Raw genomic sequence first — 20,363 nt, forward strand, 5'->3', positions numbered from 1 at the left:
GTCCCTTTTACTACAGCAGAAAAACAGGTCATCTTTTGGCCAACAGCTTGTTGACATATTATTGAACATCTTTCTGAAATGTCAAGATGTGTTTGATTTTAAAAGACAACAATGGACGCACATTTGGAGTCTCTCCGGAGGCACAGTTGAATGGTTAACGGGGGAGGAAGAATACACTGTACACTATACAGGTGAAGCTGAATCATATGTCATGATTATTCACAAGCCAAAGATAATTAGTTGCACAATGAAGAAGTGGTATTCTGCCTCCAGCTACTGAGGTTTGCTGAGAAAATATTCAGGAGCAAAACAGATTGTGTAAGCTGTGTGATCTTGGGGAAATGGAAAATGAGACTGTGGGTATGTTACATTTGTATATTTCATAAGTGGCATATCAAGCGACAGTGTATATGAGCTGATTTTGTCATCGGGAGGTTGGATGTTGTGACATGTGACAGACCACTGTTTGGGACCAACAAGCAGCAACACCTGTTGGTTTCTGGCAACCTTTTGTAGCATTTCCACTGGTGTGTGTGGCACCAGACCTGGGCATATTCAGTGGCAGATCGCGGCGTTTCCAAGCAGCTTTCTGGCACCAAATCTGGGTGCTTTTTTTAATTAACATATCGCAACATTTTTGAGCAGGGTTTGAGCCACAAATCCAGATTTTTTTTTTTTTTCACTGATCCGTCCCTGCTTTTCCAGCAGCTTTTGTGCCCCTAAATGCGGGTATTTTTGGCCAAAACATGACCCTTTCCTCACCATAACCAAGTGATATTTGTTCCAAAACCTAAGCACGCCAAATGTAAAGCTTCAACGTATCCACTATAAAATAACGTACAAAAGTAAGGTACAATGCAAACATTTTTTGTACTGATTGGGATGTGTAATGTACCCTACATGCTAAGATGATTTAAAAGTGTCAGTTTTTCAAGAAATTGTTGGACGAAACTCTGAAATAATTTGGTGTACAACAATTGCAAAATTGTCTAAGCTGGCTAAATTTTTCATAAGAGCTTTGTTTGGAAAGAATACAAGATGCAATAAAAAAATACTCTTGTATTTTATGTTTACAGTACAAGTGTGTTAGTGGAAAATATAACTGGCGGCGCAGTGGTTAGCATTGTCGCCTCACTGCAAGAGGGATCGGGGTCCGAATCCACCCATCAGCCGGAGTCCTTCTGTGTGCATGTCTGCATGTTCTCCCTGTGTCTCCGGGTACTCCAGCTTCCTCCCACAGTCCAAAGACATGCAGGTTAATTGGTGACTCTAAAATTGCCTGTAGGTGTGAATGTGAGTGTGAATGGTTGTCTGTCTCTATGTGTCAGCCCTGTGATAGTCTAGTGACCTGTCCAGGATAAGCAATTACAGTAGCATTTGAATATGTATTCTGGATCTGGTTTTTTGGTGTCCTGTAAGACCATGTCGACTTATTTATATGCATGACACAATAATAAAAAATTTGCATCATCATGTGTAAGTTATGCACCAATACAGATAAAATCATGTTGTTTTACATAAGACAAACAGAATATATATTTACATATATTAGCTCCTGCACTGCCTTTTGCTTACTGAACTCAGCTCACACAGAAAAACAGAGAATACAGTGAAGTGGAGCACACGCTAGACCACCATGGTAGAGTCTGTATACACTGTGGGGTCCCATTACTCATAATGTCTGTGAAATTTTATGTCTGCTACATAAGTGCTACATAAAACAACAAGACCAGCAGGACAATTTAGAACAAGAGGGACTGGAGAGAGACGTAACAGTGGGAGGGAGAGACACAGACGTACACTGGAGGGAACATAGAAGAGGCAGAAAGCCAAAGAGATGAGGCCCTCTGGCACACAGATCATACAGGCTTATGATGCATGCTGCTGTAGGTCAATGAAATTTCAGTGTAACCTGCATGATTAAAGGTAAACCACGGCAGTATGCTTTGAGATAATGCCAGCCATTATTTTTGGTAAGCAATAGTGTGACTCTTATCAGTTCCATGGAGGTAGCATGATCTTCTCATCAGAAGGTCGTGCTCTTGGTCACGCATACCAAATTACAATAACACATTATTATTATTCTGTGCAGGCTTGAAGGTGAATGTCACTTTGTTTGTGGGTGCATCTACAGGAAACTAGTAACAGTTGTCCACAGTGACAGCGAAATGGCCTTTCTGTCCTCCTGCGCTTACGTCATCTCCTCTGCAGGCTGCCAGATAACCCCGGAGACAAAAGGGTTTCCTGTCAGTCAGATAATCATCACATTCGCTTCCTCCGCCCTGGCAGCCACGCTGACTGCAGGGGCAAGAGGCTACCATAGTCGCAGATGCTGATCCAGGGCCAGTTTTCACTTTTTCTTCAGGGTTGATGTGACGAAGTGTTGGCTGACTCTCGGTCTGAGTCAATAGGGCCCATGACTGGTGTGAGCAGATGGGTCAGAGGTCAGGGATCATCATACTCCATTAGAGGGGTCAAGCCAATGATGACCTGTGTTGTTTTGACCCTCTGCCACTACGTAGACACCAATATGTCATTGAGATCTGTGTAACAGATACGAGTTAAGACTAGGTTTGGCAGTTACTTTGTAAAACATGAAAATGTTTAACTAACTTGACGGTTAAACACCTCAGAGAGTGAGTTACACACATTTCACCTTTACAAGTGCAATAGTAATATTAGTAATATCTGCAGAAAGTTGACAACCGAGAAGAAAGATGTTATTTATTCAAAGCAAATTATATTGCAGTGCATGCATTAAAAATTACAACAGTCGTCAGGGAGTCTACACAGCTGCACTGTGTAAGTAGTACTGTATGTGTGGGTGTGTGTGTGCGAGATGTGTGAGAAATACAGAAACCAGGTCGCAGAGAGGGGGGATTCCTCCGCTGAGGAAACTCCACTTTGCTCTGCACTCTCTCTCACAACAAGACATCATGGGCACCGCCGTTGAGGTTGTTTTAAGTGCTTACATGTCGCTGAAAACTGGAAATTTGGAAACTTCCACAACTAATTACTACATGTTCATTCAACACAATAAAACAGGCTTAGATATTTAGCATTTATATGCATTCAATTTGAGATTCAATTTGTTTTTCAGATTGTTTGTGCATGAAAATAAGTGATATTAGATGCTGCGGATCCGCACACCAACAGGCTCACCACATGCTACCACGCACTCCGACAATCCCACATATAGACACCTACAAAGGGCTGAAAGCATCCCAGAGAGAAAGAACCAATGAGTCATGCGCCTAACTGCTCTGAGGTTCTCTCCCTCTCTCTCTCAACGCCACACCATGTGGTCTGGCCATGGTTTAAGATGCTGCACTTTACACACTCTGACTCACCCTGCTTCTCTGTTGAAAAAGGTCACACTGACATGTCGTACAGTTGCTGCAGCAATTAGGACCACTTGGCTAGAAACTGTAGTTGCTCCTCTCATAAGTGGACAGACCTGACGTCATTACATAACATTTGGAAGAGACGGAAGAATAGACAGAGTTATGAAGATAATTTCCCATCCTTAGATCAGGAGGGATTGAAAGGTCATTGCTATTCTTCTAAAGAGGGGGTTAGTGGATATCAATGCATAGAGAATTCAGTTTAATCAAAGAAATACTGGTCACTCAGTTTGGGTTTGAATCAGGATGGCTGGGTATTTTCCACACACACTTGTTCTGATACCTTTCACTTATCTTCCAGTGTGATAATACAGTAACACCGTATCATTTGTGGGCAACATTTTATTCACTTGTGTGACCTTCATGTTCTCACATAGTTGCTCAGCAAGTAGATATTGTGATTATTACTCCGCTGCAGCTTCTGTTCCGCTGATACTAATCTAACCACAATGTGCCATCTGTTCTGCACGTACATGCATGAAAGAAATTCCCTGTGTTTTTTTAGCGAACATTTCTGTTGGCTGTTGAACATGACAAAAGGGCAAATCTGAACAACTTTTTCCTGTCTTATGATCCTGATTCATCGATGACCTTTCAGAACTGTTGCATGATTATAATGTACATGTGACGACCTATCAATCCACAAAATACCATCACTATGTTGACCTTTCATAATTCAAGCAAAACAATGGTATTGCAAAATGATTGCAGTGTTTTTTATATCAAAAGGCTGCTGAACGTTTCAGTCCTTTGATGCAAGGGTACTTTTGTGGGTGCTATCAATAGCTTTCTACTGTGCTGGAAGCCATGGTGGAGATCACCACTAGGGGTCTGTTCTGTCAATCAAACAACACACACTGGACTTNTTATATCAAAAGGCTGCTCAACGTTTCAGTCCTTTGATGCAAGGGTACTTTTGTGGGTGCTATCAATAGCTTTCTGCTGTAGAGCTCCAGGCTCAGGTGCTGGAAGCCATGGTGGAGATCACCACTAGGGGTCTGTTCTGTCAATCAAACAACACACACTGGACTTTGTCACGTGGAGGCATGGGAGTTACAGTCTTTACTGCCAACAGTGAGAATCTGTTGTGACCCATGCAGTAGTAATGTTCATGGAAGAGTAAATGTATTAAAGTCCTATTCACGACACGTTCTCTAATGTTTATTCACTTTGTGTCATTTCATTCTAATGAAATAACTGCAGAGTTTTCTATAGTTGTTTGGTTCATTTTCTGTAACCAAATTAGCATGACAGTATGGCGGAATTAGCAAGCTAGCCAGCTGTCCATCTCCAAACCTGCAGTCAGCTGTCTTCTGGCTAAAGTGTTCTTGCACAGTGGTTCCCAACTGGTCCAGCCACGGGTCATGATTTCTCCTTTGTAATTAATTCAATGTCCAAAAAGTTTAATATATTTAAGCAATATCACACGAGAGGGAGTGATGTTATACTCGTATATCGTCACGGCTGTGATTTGGTCATAGGCACGAGGCCGCAGGCTCTCCATGGATGGCTTCCAGTAGCTTTTTAACAAGCTCTCAGACCGGCAAGACAAAAGGTATATTTTAGGGCCCGACTCCTAATTAGAAGACTAACTTTACACATAGGCTACGTTAAAACAACATCATACCTGTGCCCACTCACTGTCATGATCTCCCTAGCTTCAAGACCCGCATCTGACAGCTTCTGTATGGCAGTCGCCCTGAGGCTGTGATTGGTGTAGATAGCTGTTGTCCCCGCCTCTTTACACATCTTCGGCAGCATCTGTGCGAGTGAGTTTATTCCCAGCGGAGCTTTAGTGTACCAGATATTGTCTGTGTGAGCTGATGTCATCCTGGGCTTCAGATAAAGGGCATTTGCATGGAAGTTTGTTTAAATACTTTTCCAGGGATGCAACGCAACTGCTGACCTAACTGACACTAACCGTCAGTTTTGATTTGATTGTTGATTGCAATCAGCTGTGAGGCGGAGTGATACATACACAGTGAAATAACCGTGATGTTGTACTCCAATATCGTCACGGTTTTACTGTCTTTCGACCAATCAGATTGCAGGGCCGGAACTAACTGTTGTATAATCAGCTTTATACTTGCATTTGGCCATGTCGTTGAGCGAGTTTGCTGTCTCTGTTTAGCTGTCTATTATTCGCTCACTCTACAACAGGAAACAGCACTTCAAAATAAAAGCTTGTGCCAGAAATTTACTGTATTTCAAAAGTAAAGTGTGTTTTTTTAAAACTTGACACATTTGCAAGTCACTCGCGGTCCATTCAGAATGGACCTGGAATCTACTTTTGGGAAACTCTGTCCTAGCAGCATGGAGAGGCGGAGGGACAGCAGGTTGCGCTTAACTTGCTAACTAACAATAAGCGATTACCCATACAGCTGCTGTAGCTAACATTATGTCAGTTTAATCATGGGGTAGCCAGGCACTGTTATCCTTAGCCAAAACTCATACTTCATTTTTGAAATGTTAGAACACTGCCTCACATCCACACTGCTGCATGAGTAGGCCTATTATAATGTAACACACGACCTCCACCAGTAACACCCTTAACCTCAACTGTGTCTTAGGGTTAGTTAGATAACATAATGTTAAGCAGCACATATCATCATGTATGTATGCTATGCTGCAATACTAATGTTAGCTACGTTCCATGATAATTAACATTACCTAACTTATAAGTTACAGTTAAATATCGAAATATTTAGCTTGTATTTTTTATTTTAGTGTAACTGGTGGAGGTCGTGTGACTCATTCAGACTAATGAACTATGAGGCATGCTATCGTGTCGTGATCGTTTCGTATCATCCCCTTGTTTCCTTCTTTAAGCTGAGGACTCAAGGGTCCGATGGAGGAGGTAGGCCTGAGTCTGGAGTCTTGCAGCTAGACCCTTCTCAGTACTGCTGTAAGGCTTTTTAAGCCCCAGGCCTCAACATAGATTTAACATTGCAGGTTTAAATGCTGCTTTTGATTTGTACAGGTTATTAATAAGAAATGGAAATGCATAAAGCAGTCTCTTGCAAAAACAAAATGTACTTTTGTTTGATATATACTAGACAGCTATTGAAAGAAAGAAAAAAGGCTGCATGATGACGTCCAAAAATTCATTGTAACTTTTGGGAAACTTTTTTTTTTTTTGGATTGTTTGTTTTTTTATCTTGATGTAAATTCCAGAAATTGACACCGATGTAACAATGTAAGACACAAAGGGACTGAAGCATGTTCTGTCTAAAACAATGGTAAATGTCACTTGCAGAGAATGTCCCTCCATGGAGCTCAATAGAACAGTTGCCGTGGTGACTAAGACCGTCATTGTGCATCATGAAGCTCATGCTCAGCAGAAGTTCTATTGCACAGAGCGCCTGCTGCCTCCTCAAAGCACTGAAGGCCAAACTGCTCATCATTACACCACTCGACTCTGCTCTCTGTTCTCTTCACTGTATTATGTTCTGTCCTTTTCTTCTGTGTTTTTTCTTCTCCTCTCACCCTGAGTCACTGCTCCCTGGGGAAATGAAGGGGTAATGATGAATCATTCCTGGGGATATGAAAAAGTGTGTGTGTGTGTGTGTGTGTGTGTGTGTGTGTGTGTGTGTGTGCGTGCAAGTGCGCACACATGTGTATTTCATGGGTGACTGTGTGATTCAGGCGTGTGGGCTGAGAAACCTGAGCTGTGGGCAGAGACAGAGAAGAGCAGCAGCAGCAGCAGCAGCAGCAGCAGCAGCACGATGCAGAGAGTACAGGGCAGAGACCCTCTCCTGTGTCCCTTTCTCATCCTCTTGCCTTTGGGGAGATACAACAGCTGTACCAGACACACAGCACCACCCTGTAATTGACGCACAATGCACAGGACTCTTGTTTATGACGCTTCATAGGAGCGTAAAAGGGCCACAAGACGAAGAAGAAGTGGTGTGTTACAGTGCAACTTTATATTTATGTAAACTAAATGTTTCACCATTACAGCTGCCTGATCTTTTTGTTGTGTGTGTTTTATCTGACCATCATCCCACTCCTGCTCCAGCCATTAAAAAGCCATTCACAGAGAAGAGGTCCAGTTTGCACTTAGCCAGGGCAGGGTTAATGTATCTTTATGGGACAGGACAGCTGTCTAGCCCCTCTTACACAGCCCAGGGGACGGCACAATTACAACACAGAGACCTACCTCTGACCCGATGACCCTCAGCCTGCTACTGATTGACCTTTCACCTCCCATTGACGGTCCAGCGCGTGGCTTTTTCATAGTGGGAAGAGTTAGGAGGAAGCTGACCTACTCCTAACATATACTGATACCACAGTTTTGTCCCAGTGGGGAATGCAGCAAAGACTGTCGTATAGATTTTTATTTTGAAGAGAAGAAGTCATAAAAAGCTGGTAAAACTGCATTTTCATTTCTCATTCTTGCCTGAGCAGCTTCGAGAGCTATCACATTGTGCTATTTTTCACTTTTTTGCCACCCACGATTTGCTCCTCTATTTCTGTTATGCATTGCACGATTTGACAAGAGTCTCTTGAGTTATTTTAGTGATCTTTTTTTGGCATTTTTAGGAACATGGTGTTTTATTCTGTTACTTTACTACACAAAAAAGTAGACTGAGAAGCATTTTTGATGTCAATGTCAATGTTTTTGATGCCAATGTAGTAGCAACATTTCAAATTGCTACTACATTGGCTGATTTCAAACATTTTTTTCTTCTAATTCAACTGATTAGCTTTACCTCTGAATGTGGGAGGAAACAGCGCACAACAGATAAACCCACACTAATATGCGGAGAGTGTCAGACTCTGTCACGTGCAAGCACAAACCACCTTTCCCCCGTAGCTCTGGTTTGCCGCTGTAGCAAACAGACTGGCTATTTGATGGGAGGTTTTGCCGTGTATGTGGGATGAGCTGGAAAGAGTGTGTGAAGTTCATCCCCAGGTTTATGAAAACAGGTTGGGTATGTCTACATAGCGAGATAAAGGCACACATGGCATCATGGGTAGGGAAACTAACTCAAAGCAAACAGAGCAGGATTGCAGCATTTAGAAGCTGTTGCCTGACACTAAATATCGACTACATTCCTTTACTATAATGTTGTGAAATATAAATGACTCAGGCATGACTGTGCATGGAAATGAGTATTTACACCTACGACTGGATGCTTGGTATGCATTTTAAAAACTCTGCCTTTAGGCGTTTTCACTGTTCATATTTCTCATTTTTGCAACACTGCTCACTTTCTCCTAATAGAGCTGCAAACTATGCTCAGTCTGCAAGTCTTACTGTCTTAACACGTTTTTTTATGTCGTTAACATGCAGCAAATGTTGGGCAAAGATGTCATGTAAAAAACAACCACTTTTTGTGCCTGATAAGTAAATGGAAAAGCAACGGGTCGCTACAAAACACCCACATTTGGTGCTGAAAAAGATGCTGGAAACACAGAAATCACAACCGTTTCTGTTGTTCGTTCATCTCGTGTAGTTGTTTGCAGCTGTCTGTAGCTTAGCAGGTGTCTCGCATAGGTGACACGGCATCCGCAGCCTGTTCTCATCCCCAAATTTTCAAATACTGCTGCTTTGTCAGTGATATCAGCATCAGACGCTGACGCAAAAAGACACCTTTTATAGCAGTTTAATATGCCGCTGTGGGGCGTGAGTTTAAAGCACCACTCGGCATTCATTCATTTTTTTTCTGTTACCGCTTATCCTGTTGGGGGTCATGGGGGGGGGCTGGAGCCTATCCCAGCTGACATTGGGCGAGAGGCAGGGTACACCCTGGACAGGTCACCAGACTATCACAGGGCTGACACATAGAGACAGACAACCATTCACGCTCACATTCACACCTACGTACAATTTAGAGTCACCAATTAACCTGCATGTCTTTGGACTGTGGGAGGAAGCCGGAGTACCCAACTCAGTCTCATTCTGAAGTTTAAATACCAGCGCTTGGGCAGTGACTTCCAGCATCAGACACAGACAAAAAAAGCCATCCTTTCAAGTCAGCATGATATCTGGCCTGTGGCGTCAGGGGGATCACAGGGGGAAAACAACATAAGTTAAGGGGATGAGAGTTGGGATAGGCGGGATAGGTGGTGGATGGGTCCAACAACCGTTGACTCTCACCTGGGAGGCCGGTGTTTGCTTCCTGCATGATTGCAAAGCTAAACCCTGTTCATTTCTCCAAACTCCAAAGGAGAAAAACATCAATTCGTTGCACTGTACCAACAGAGTGCATTTATTTTGAAAGAGACTGTATGCAGACTATACGTTTCCTGTGAAAACGAAAGTGCATTTGAAAACAGACAATGCAGGGTACCTTGGGTCATGTGTCGACGTTGAAAGTCCATGAGGAAACATCAATATGTGATGAGGCTGGAGTCAGAATGTGTTGGTTCAACAAACCCCAGACTTTCACCCGGGTGAATGTTACCATAAATTTTTTTTTCTATACCTAACCATGTGCTTTTTTGCACAAGGAGATAAATGCAAATAGGAGTAGTAGTAAGTTTGAGTACTTTTTTTTTTTTTTTTGAAAAGACACGATGCGTATAACAAGCATAAATTGATACAGTCTGAAACATCAACAACAGATGCAGCAAGAGACCCAGCACATCATATGCAGACATGAAAGTCCACTGACCAGGCAGTAATATGATGAGTTGGGATGAGAACGTGTTCGCATCCGCTTTTGCCTCCACCTCTCACCTAGGTGTCATGCCATCCACCATCCTCTCAACCTACCGATGACAAAGTCCGCTATCACATTAGGCCACTTCAGAATGCTGACATCATACTGAACATATTTGTTGTTTTCAGAAACGTACTATGGCACCGTGTTCTCATGGTGACTGGGCTGCCACTGCATATGTAAATCATAACTTCAGTGTAGCTGTATGTACAGAACATCCTCCTGCTCCTGAGGCACGCCCACAAGCACACTTACAATTATACTCCAATCAGCTGCGCTCCATCTTGCAACCCTTTAAATAGGCCTCTGTTCCACAGCCTAAATAACAGACTGACCAAATAGGGGAAGCCAGCTGCAGGTGGTGTTATCGAAAAACTGCCCATCATGAGAGTAGGCAATATCACAATGTTCTCTGACCCCAAATCCCATTTGCCAAGCATTTTGTTGGAGCAGCACGGCGTCTTAATAAAGTCCCTTTTTTGAACATGTGTTAAAGACACATGTCTCCACCAAGACAGCCTGTTCCACTGGGTGGCTATTTTGAGAGTCACTCTCTGTAAATCAATTTATGAAATGAAGTCACGCAGAGTCTGGGACCCGTAGTATCGTCTGTTTACACTCTCCTGAGCTGTTGCAATAAATGGCCAAATAGTCGTCATGTTTATGGGAATAATGATTTCCAGGGTTATTGCTTGTTAAAATGGTTAAATATAGTCTTCAGTCTTTCTTGTCATCACTTAGGGATATGAAGCAAATATAGCTTACTGGGCACTGAGGAATAGGAAATGTGCTGCTGGTAATATTTAGTTGTTACCGTAATAGCAAGTGACCAGATGAAAAGAAATGGCTGTGCGCTTTTACTGAAACAAATCATGGCCAGCACGCATTAGAGGGAAGGGAGAGAAATACGACCTCACAGTGCTTTCTAATAGCTATTGATCTTCTTTCCTGCTCTCTTTGGAGAACATCATTAACAGTGTGAGTTTTTGTGCGTGCGTGTGTGTGCACGATTATTCAAGTGTGTTTTCGTGTATGTATTTGGCTTCACTGTGTGTGTGTGTATGGAAACATTAATAGGTGTGTGCACAACCACTTGTGTCCCTGCGACCTTTTGACAGTCTTGGCACGGGGCACCATCACAAGGGCCAAAGCAGACACACAGTGTTACTCTAGCCTTGTGTTCCATTCTCTTCCCTCTGGGTCAGAATGTCCTGCGCCGTTTTCTTTGTTCCATTTATTTACCTCATCTCCTCCCTCCGCCTCTGCTCTCCTATCTCCTCTCTCCTCTCTCCTCTCTCCTCTCTCACACTCTTGAACTGGCCCCCGCTGCGCCTTCTCCGGCTCACATGGAAACAGTGTACTGCATGTGGGCTTAGCATGTTTGCGAATGCCGTGTATGTGAGTATCTGCGTACAGTATGATGGTTATCGTCACTCGCTGCTGATTAAAAAGCATGCATGTAAACTACAAACAGAAATGAAAGCCCACCTCAACTCTGAGTCAGTAAACACATCCCACTCTTAGTGTGGGGGAGGTGAAAGTATTTGGTACATGAAATGGGGGTTTTTTCAACGCGGTGAAAGGGTGCACAGCTTTATCCTCAGAGGACCTAAAGGGACATTTGTACCATTTCAAAGGCAAAAGCATGCAAAACTGTCATGCTTTACTGTAAGGACCAGCAAGAAAAGGTCACTAGGGACTGAGTAATGATTAAAAGCCCAAATCAGAACATTCATTACTATAATCTCGATACCAAGTAAGAGTATCTGCAGAAAAGCCCCCCTTATCTCAGATGTTTAGCACCTGTAATCTGTAGCTGCTCTTTGCAGGTTGAAGCTGCGCTAATTTTTCAACGTTCATCCAGAGAGAGAGGAGAGGCAGTGATGGGAAATGTTCTGAGCTTTCCTCCTGACACACAATACAGCGCAGTCAGACAATACACCGACTACCTTGGTGAACTGAAATTCGACACAGCTATTTGTTGTTACTGTAAGGCTGAGTTCTCTGCAGCGTACAGCTTGTCTCCACATCGCATTCCTGGTTTGCATGCACATACTGTAAACAGGTGCCTGGCTGTGTTGCACATGGCAGATGAAACAAGAAGAATCCATAAGCTCTCACGTCCCTTCTCACACCCTGTCCCTCAGTGCTGCTCAGAAATATCGACAGGTATGCTTTGGTGTTCCGCACTCGTGCACGGGTCCCTATGCATAGGCTTCATGACCAACATCTGCACAGTTTATAAAGCCACTGCTGGCTCTACTAAATACTAAATGTAAATGTTTAATAGATAAAAGCTGTGGCAATTAGTTGAACTCCACCTTAAGGATACCGGAGCTCCGGCTGTGAGCGCTGTTTCACAGTGACCTTTATAAGGATAGATTGGATTTTAGCCTCCTGGTGAGGGCTGTTCCCAAATGTGCAAAGTCAACAATAACATTACTGAACCGAACAGTTTACTGAGGCATTACAAAAAGAGGGATTATAAGTATCATATTGTTTTTACCTGCAGGCTATGGACAGCCCTCGGTTAAAAGGATAGAGGAGCACCGCAGTTTAGAAGGGAGGAGATGCATGAGAATTAACTTTGGACTGTTGGCATGAAACCAAGGCAGACAAGATAGTTGAAGGTGTTGGACAGGGGGAGAGGGGGGCAGTGTTAATAGAGTCTTTTCAGGACACACTGTACAAGAGGTTGCCCTTCAGACAGGAGAGGTGATACTGTACAGAACATCACTGGCAACACTAACAGCTTACATAATAAAACCCCCCATTTCTACTCGGAGTTGAATGTTGTGTTTAGAGAAGACATGAGTCATGTCGGTCAGAAATCCACAGTTTGCCATAGTTGGTGTGCAGTTTTTTTTGCATCCTTACTCGGTAGCTAATACCGACAGTTCCGGACACAGACGAGCCTCTCCAGCAGCCAAATAGTCAGCAGGCAAGTGATGTCACAGCGATGCATGCCATACCTCCAGAGCTGGACGTTCCACCACTGCATACCAACACCACATGACTCCCTGTAAAAGGCAGCTCTAACTAATGCAACTACTGATCGCACACTGTAACAACAGCACCCTGTGTCCCCTCGCCCGTCCTTCATAGTCAGGCGACGGCATGTGACAAGACAGCACTCTGGTCTCACTTTTCACCCCTGAACTTGTCATGTGCTGCAGAGAGTTCGATCAAAGCAGATTGGGCGTGATTGCTGCTGTGAAGGGATGCACAATATTGAAGGCAAAACATGTCGCAACATGCCATCAGTCATGTAACATGAGTGCAGCCCCTCAAACATGCTGAAATAGATCACCCTGGCATGATTCGTCCGTATCAGTTGTCAGATAAACATCCAAAGTGAAACATGCAGACGTTATTAGCCAGGAGAGTGTTTTGTAACACTTGATGGGAGAAGCAGAGATGGGAAACCTATTAGAGGCTGATCTATAATCGGCCCATTAAACCAGGCTTGAAAACCACTGCAAACTTCTAGAAGACTCTAGCATAGCCCGCTGCAGCTCAGAGCTCGGGTGAAATATTAGCATTCATTACATGATGTAAGGAATGGTAATGCTAGCAGCTTTCCCAATGAAAATGCAATCATGGTCCATTTCAGAAAGCACCCGTTCAGCTCAACTAAGTCATGTGATTACAAGTATCTGCTGACATCTGCTGGTCAAAGTGGAGTAGTTCTCCAATGTTCATAAAAACACACACCCAAAACATTCAGCTGCAACACCACAGCACAGCATATTTTACATTTCAAGCAGCTGAATAACCCTCTTGTAGGAAGATGGAAAGACCAGACCTACTGCACTCTAGTCTGCTTTTCGATTACTCAGCCTCTCACGGCTAAATAACAACCTATTAGACCCACACCGGTCTCAGGAACCATATACTGTAATAATGCAATAATTACTTTGATGTGGAAATTGGGCTAATGACATCCAACCACAGTCAGAAGTCGTTTTGCTCCGCTCTCTTCCTGGAAAAATGATTATGCATCTTGCTGTGATGGGGTCCGGCCAGCAGTTTCTAGTAATATCCACAACAAAACCTAGGAGTGATTATTTAAGCTGTTTTGCCGGCTGTTGTTGTCACATGCTTTCCCAGAATCCTCCAGCCTCCTAAACGTTAAGTGTTGATTTATGGCAGGCTGCCGACTTTCAAGCAGCCAATTGCAGTGGAGCACAGCATCTTCCTCTGCATCGGCTGATATTTCCTGCTCTCCCTCCTCCCCTTTGCATTATTGGAAAGGGGTGCAGATTTTATCAGGAAGCGGACGATTTCCTGATAAGCATTCAGCCAGGAAGAATTCCACACGTAGTTATGTCTGCATTATGTAGGCAATGTAGGCTACGGTCAAACAAAGGAATTCTTTGTCTGACTGCTCTACTAATTGTCATTGTTTCCTCAGTAAGTCACTTGAGCATGACATGCTTTCTAGTTAACTGAAAGCTTTGTGGTAATTTCCCCTGAAATACATTTGTAGGAATTGGCTCCCTGCACATAAGCAAATGATGCTGAGTCATTTCAGCTGGAGATCACATATACAGCCCTTCACTGGAGGAGGATGCTTGGATCATAATACACCGAGCTTTTACAAGTTATTAATGAATAATTCACACGTTCCATTGGATTGTAAATCTTATTTGTAATCGTTATGTATTTCTTTATTTTATTTTGCAAGCTCAAAGAGAACAGCTGAAGTACTCATCATGTCTCAGCTCAGCTCTGTGAGGCTGTACTTCAGCTAAATACAAACATCATCATGCTAATATACCCACCATGATAAAGCTAACATGTTTATTTGAAGAAAGTGTAACATTTACCATGTTTCTTTAGTGATTTAGCTTGCTCAGCATTTGCTAATTTGCACTAAATACAAAGTACAGCTAAAACTGGTGGGGATGCCAGTATAGTTTTGCAGATATGTAACTGAAATTTTGACCTGATGATTGTGCTAGAGTTACATAAAGGGATCACCAAAGTGATAACAATCATCCAGATGGGGGAAAGGAATGTCAGCAAAATTTCAAAGCTCATTTCACTCACAAACATAAATGTGGACATCAAGGTGGCACTAGATGAAAAGTCCGTAGGTTTAGGTAGGTAGGTTTATTTTGACAACAATTAAAAAACATACATGAGTAACTGCAGATCAGTTTCATATACATTAATTAAAAATCGTCGAGGATTAAAATACACAATAAAGCCCAAAGGCTTATTTCCATTGTGGTCCTAGATGACAATAAAAGCTGGCAATTGTTTTTTTTTAATGGAACCAGAAAGCACAGAATCTTTCCTAAGATTGAAATTAAAATTTCTCTCATTTGAGATTAATTTGAGAGAAACGGGAAGATCACACCACAGGCAAGCTGCAGTGTATGAAAAGGTATTTTTCCTGAACTTAGTTTAAAATTTCAAGGGAACAAAATTTGTTTGGCTGCCTCTGGTATTGTGAGAGTGTGTAGCTGTCACTGGATTGAAAAGGTCAGCAAGGTAGGGAGGTGTATTTTTAAAAGCTATTTTGTGGGCAATGCCCATTTTAATCTGTAATCTTTAAGAAATTAATCATTTTGAAATGGACTGAATCCAAATGAGTGCGGGGATGCAGCTTCAAACCAACTCTAATTAACTTGTTTTGAGCAGTCTGCAGTTTGTTTTTAAGAGACTGTGCAGTGCCACTATACCAGAAGGTGGCAGCATAGTCAAAATGGCATAGTACTAATGCTCCAGCCAAGGTTTTTAAAGTTGCTGAATCCAGTATATTTGCATTTCTTGCCAGAAATTTTGTTCTGTTGGTAATCTTATTGTGTGCTTTCATGGCCATATCATCTCCTGACAAAATGTTATCTATAACACATCCAAGGTAGTAAACTTTTGTTTGTGCCGTAGTTACTGACTGCCCAAATTTTACCTCAAAATTGGGTGAAATTCTCAATTTGGGTCTAGTTCCGAAGAGAATGGACTCAGTCTTTCCAAGGTGAAGAGAAAGCCTATTATTGGAGAGCCATCCTCTAGGAATCATGAATGTCTGCACAAAATTTCATGTCAATATATCCAATAGTTCCAACATTGTCATCCCTTGAGCACTAGCACTATGCGGTGGTGCAGGAATGAGTCCCAAAACCTGGAAATAAGTTAGCATTTTAGCACTCCCAGCTTCATCGTCTCAAAGTCAATGGGTTGTTATAAATCTATCTATCTAATCCATCTATTTTATAAATTTCTTTTAAATTAAGGCTGGTTAGCTCAGTTGATTAGAGCATGGTGCTAATAACGCCAAGGTCATGGGATTGATCCCTGTACAGGCGATCAGATCACTTTGGGGCAGCAATAGCTCAGTCCATAGGGACTTAGGTTGGGCTGCTGGTTCAAATTCCTGTCCAGACCAAGTATGTAGCATTGACTGGTAGCTGGAGAGATGCCAGATTGCCCCCTGGGCACTGCCAAAGTGCACACCAAACTCCCAACTGCCTGGGTGCCTGTCCATTGGCAGCCCCCTCACTATAACATCTCTCCATTTAATGCATGTATTGGTCCTGTTTGTGCACATGTGTGTATTTCAGGCCTGTGTGTATATGACAACAGAGTAAAAAAAAATTAATTTCCCTCTGGGGATTAATAAAGTATGTCTTCTTCCTCTAAATGGGTTTGTAGTTAGATATTTTTGTTTTAGGATATAAAATACTACACTTGTAAAAATAGAAGCCTTGATGTTTCTTTAAAAAATATTGTTGCTGAGACATGGCTTAAAGAGACTACGGTGCATCATCACGCCAAACACAGCTTTACAGCCTTGTTGTGATGGTAACGTTGAAACCATGTGACTGTTGTGTAGTTTGTTTTACTTCTGGCAATTTCATTTACGCTTTGAAAATCATTAAAGTCATTTAAGAAGATGATCTTGCTGAGCAGTTATCCAAAATCCAATGCTAAAATAGAGATGACTTTTTGTCAAGGGAACCAAAGTGATGCTAAGTCTCGTGTTGGCCTACAAATAAACGTCAACCCTACAACACTGTATAGCGCGGCCAAAAACAGCATACGCTCCTTTAAAGGGGAACACCAGCTAAATTAGTGTGTTATTTCCATGACCTAGAAAAGATCAATCAATATTCGTGAACACGAGCTACTCTCTTGTCTCAAACTTGTGCTGTCATCAAGTACAAAGTCTAGGGCTGCTTCATAGTCAATGAATGGGAGCCTGATTTTGTGGAAGCCGCAGAATGTCTGTTTTCTCTTATTATACCCAAATGAGCTTTTTTTTTATTGTCTTCTTCTCAGTTCTGAGGCAGAAAATGTTCTGAGTCATTTCTAAGATCTTCCCAAATTCATTGTCTATAGAGCAGTCCCAGACTTGGGAGAGAGAAGTGTCCATGTTTACTAATCAGACTGTATGATTTTGCAAATGGGCACAGCTTCCCTTTGACCTACTGCCCCTTCTATGTTTTCTCTAGAAAGTCAAATGATGTAATGTGTTTTCTTTAAAGATAAGAGCAAGCAACAACTTGTGAAATAGCCTTACTTAAATGTATTATCATCTGTTTGAATTTTTGTTTTCCCCTGAAATCCTCCCCTTAACACTCTGGGAATGGAGCAAAGATTGTAATTGGAAGAGAATACTGCAAAAAGCATTAGGGGGAATTATTATTGGTCCATGGATGGCTCTGAGAACGTGTGTAAAGCTCTTGGACTCATATATGCTAATTGATAATGATACAGTATGCAAAGAGAGTGTGCAAAGCTCTCTTTTTGCCGTTAATTAACTTCACAGAATAGAATTACCCAGAGACTGAAGTCATCTTCTCCATTCAAACACAGAAATCACAATGCATACATCTCTGAAATGTTAGAACAATGTAGACTATAGACTCCAACTTGTCTTGTAATCTCTGCTGCAAGTGTTAACATTTAATATGAACATATAAATGACTGCACGTCACTCAAGTCACATTGGCTTAGTGTTGTATTACTGCCATCTAGTGGTTTTAACTTGACATTCAGTTAGTTTAAACAATGGATTGTTGAAATCTGCATCTGTTTTCAAGTTCACATGTGTCAAAAGAGCTGGTTTAGAATTTAGCCTGGCCAGTTTCCCCACATACTTTCCCTTCTCTGTCTGTCTAACTCTCCATTTATTATGTTAAAAATCATCTCCTGGTGCTGAAGTTATTATCCCAGGGAGTTCACGGGAAATGTTATTTGCCAAACCCAAGGTGGGAAGCTCATTCGGGGACTCGTGTGCTTGATAAAACAGCTTGGGCTCCAAAATAATCTAAACGCACAAGGACCAGTCTGCAGCCGCCTGGACATGAGTAATAACATGAAAGCGAGAATATATGTGGTGGCAGAATGTGTCAGTAGACATGCTGGCTAATGGTCTACATGGTGTAGTATCATCTGAATTGTTGGCCTGCTCCCTTCTTTTCACAACTGTTCAATTATGTCCCAGGTTGACTTTTGGTTTCAGCTCAGCATTTCTCAGTGTTAAAAGAAACATAGCAGAGGAAGAGAGAGAGGAAGAGAGAGAGGAAGAGAGGGGGGTTAAAGGTATGTAAATAAAAAGACTCACCAAAACTATCATCTTTTTCTTCCACTGTAATCCCTGCTGTTTTTTCGGATATAGAGAGGACATTATCTTTTTGGCAGTGTCAGCAACAGGTGTGTTGCAGGAACAGGTTCCACTGGAGCGTGACTAGCCACACAGAAACATGTCAACAGCACATCAATAACACACATGCACTCACACACCAAACCGTACTGTCAGGTCCACAGAGAGGAAACTGTAATACCGCATGCTTCCTCTCCCACGAAACTTTGTCGCTGAACCCGGACCACCCAGTGAGAGACGCTGCAAACAAACACCGGTTCATACAGTTTGAGCGACTATTCATCAACAGAGTCTGGTCACAGTGTCCTTACCACACAGTTAGTGATAGCAGCTGAGTTGATTTATTTGTGCAGGAGATGCTGGGAGACCCATGCTGCACCTTAACCACACAATGACAGTTTGTAGCCTCAAATACAGCTCACTGCTTTTCAAATGATTGAGTGAATGCTTTTATTTAGACCTGCAATATTTATTTTTTTCTAGCCATTTGGGTCAGTAAGCTGTGAACAGTTAATGTAGTGAACTTAGCACCCCCCCCATCCCCCACCCTTATACTTCTTTCTGCTTAGCTTAGACCTGTTGTCTTCGTTTGTGGACACTTTTATGCACCGTCTAGTGGTAGTAAGGCCATGATACATTATGATACATGCTGATCCTGACATAAAAGTGGACAAGGTTTATGCTTGTAGTTAAATATTGCATACAATTTGACCAATTTTAGCAATAGTAACTAGCTCAGACATTTGTAATTCGGAAGTACTCGTCTCAGGACATTGGGTCTTTATTTCGTGCGACAGACTGTTCCTACAGACAAAAAGGACATTCCTAACTTGGAGTATGGAGCAAGGAAAAATTCATCAAGAGTTCCAAAATGAACAAGTCACAAGACTTTTAGATATGTTGTTTTATTTGCAATTTTGTCTTTGCACAGCCATGTTCATGCATTGAAATGAACAGCTTTGAACAGTTTAAGACTTGAACAGTGACCCTTAACCCACAGAGTTACAAAACATTGAACAAATATTCCACTGCTCCTTATTTTGTTTTTGCACAACCATGTTCATGCATCGAAACAAACTGTTCTATACTTTATTACACACATGTGACTATTTAAATAAACCCAATGTCCCCATATGAGGATGTGATTTTATCAAAGACCACTTACTGTTCAAAGACAATTTATAGTTTTTTTTTATACTTATCAGGTCCTACTAATCCCAGATAGCTAAGTGGAAATTAAAAAATGCATACCAAACTAAAGCTCAGGTGTCAGGGGATGTAAAAAAAAAAAAAAAAAAAAAGTCATACTATGTGCACTTTTCCTGTGAGGCTCCCTAAAATAGCATTCAGTGATTAAAACTTTGAGAGCCCCTAATCTGAGAGTTTTGTTTCAAATTTCTCTTAAATTGCCTGTTTAGCTGTAAAGTTTCAAAACTTTCTCCTATGGGAATTGACCCTTTGCTAAGCCCCGCCCCTTTGTGATGGTCCGACAAGCTGTCGGAATAAGCATGTAGCCCACACTGTAACTAGCTGCACTCCCTGAAGAAATATTATCATATTTTTGTAAAAATGAAATAGTGATTCCAGAGAGAAGCAGACAGAGGGGTCTACAGTCTGTGTTTGAAGGATATATCCAGGATGTCAAACTGACTCAGCAGCAACAACAGTTAAAAAAGA

General features: G+C 42.0%; 1 long non-coding RNA gene across 1 annotated transcript in view; it reads right to left on the minus strand.

Annotated features, from left to right (window-relative positions):
* Positions 1-18,789, minus strand: part of LOC126394225 (uncharacterized) — a 36,001-nt gene extending 17,212 nt beyond the window's left edge. The window contains exon 1 of the long non-coding RNA XR_007570354.1: positions 18,648-18,789. This is a non-coding gene — a long non-coding RNA (uncharacterized LOC126394225). The remainder of the gene's footprint in view (positions 1-18,647) is intronic.
* Between the last annotated feature and the right edge of the window lie 1,574 nt (positions 18,790-20,363).

The sequence above is a fragment of the Epinephelus moara genome, chromosome 8, assembly GCF_006386435.1.
Source record: "Epinephelus moara isolate mb chromosome 8, YSFRI_EMoa_1.0, whole genome shotgun sequence".
Classification (NCBI taxonomy): domain Eukaryota; kingdom Metazoa; phylum Chordata; class Actinopteri; order Perciformes; family Serranidae; genus Epinephelus; species Epinephelus moara.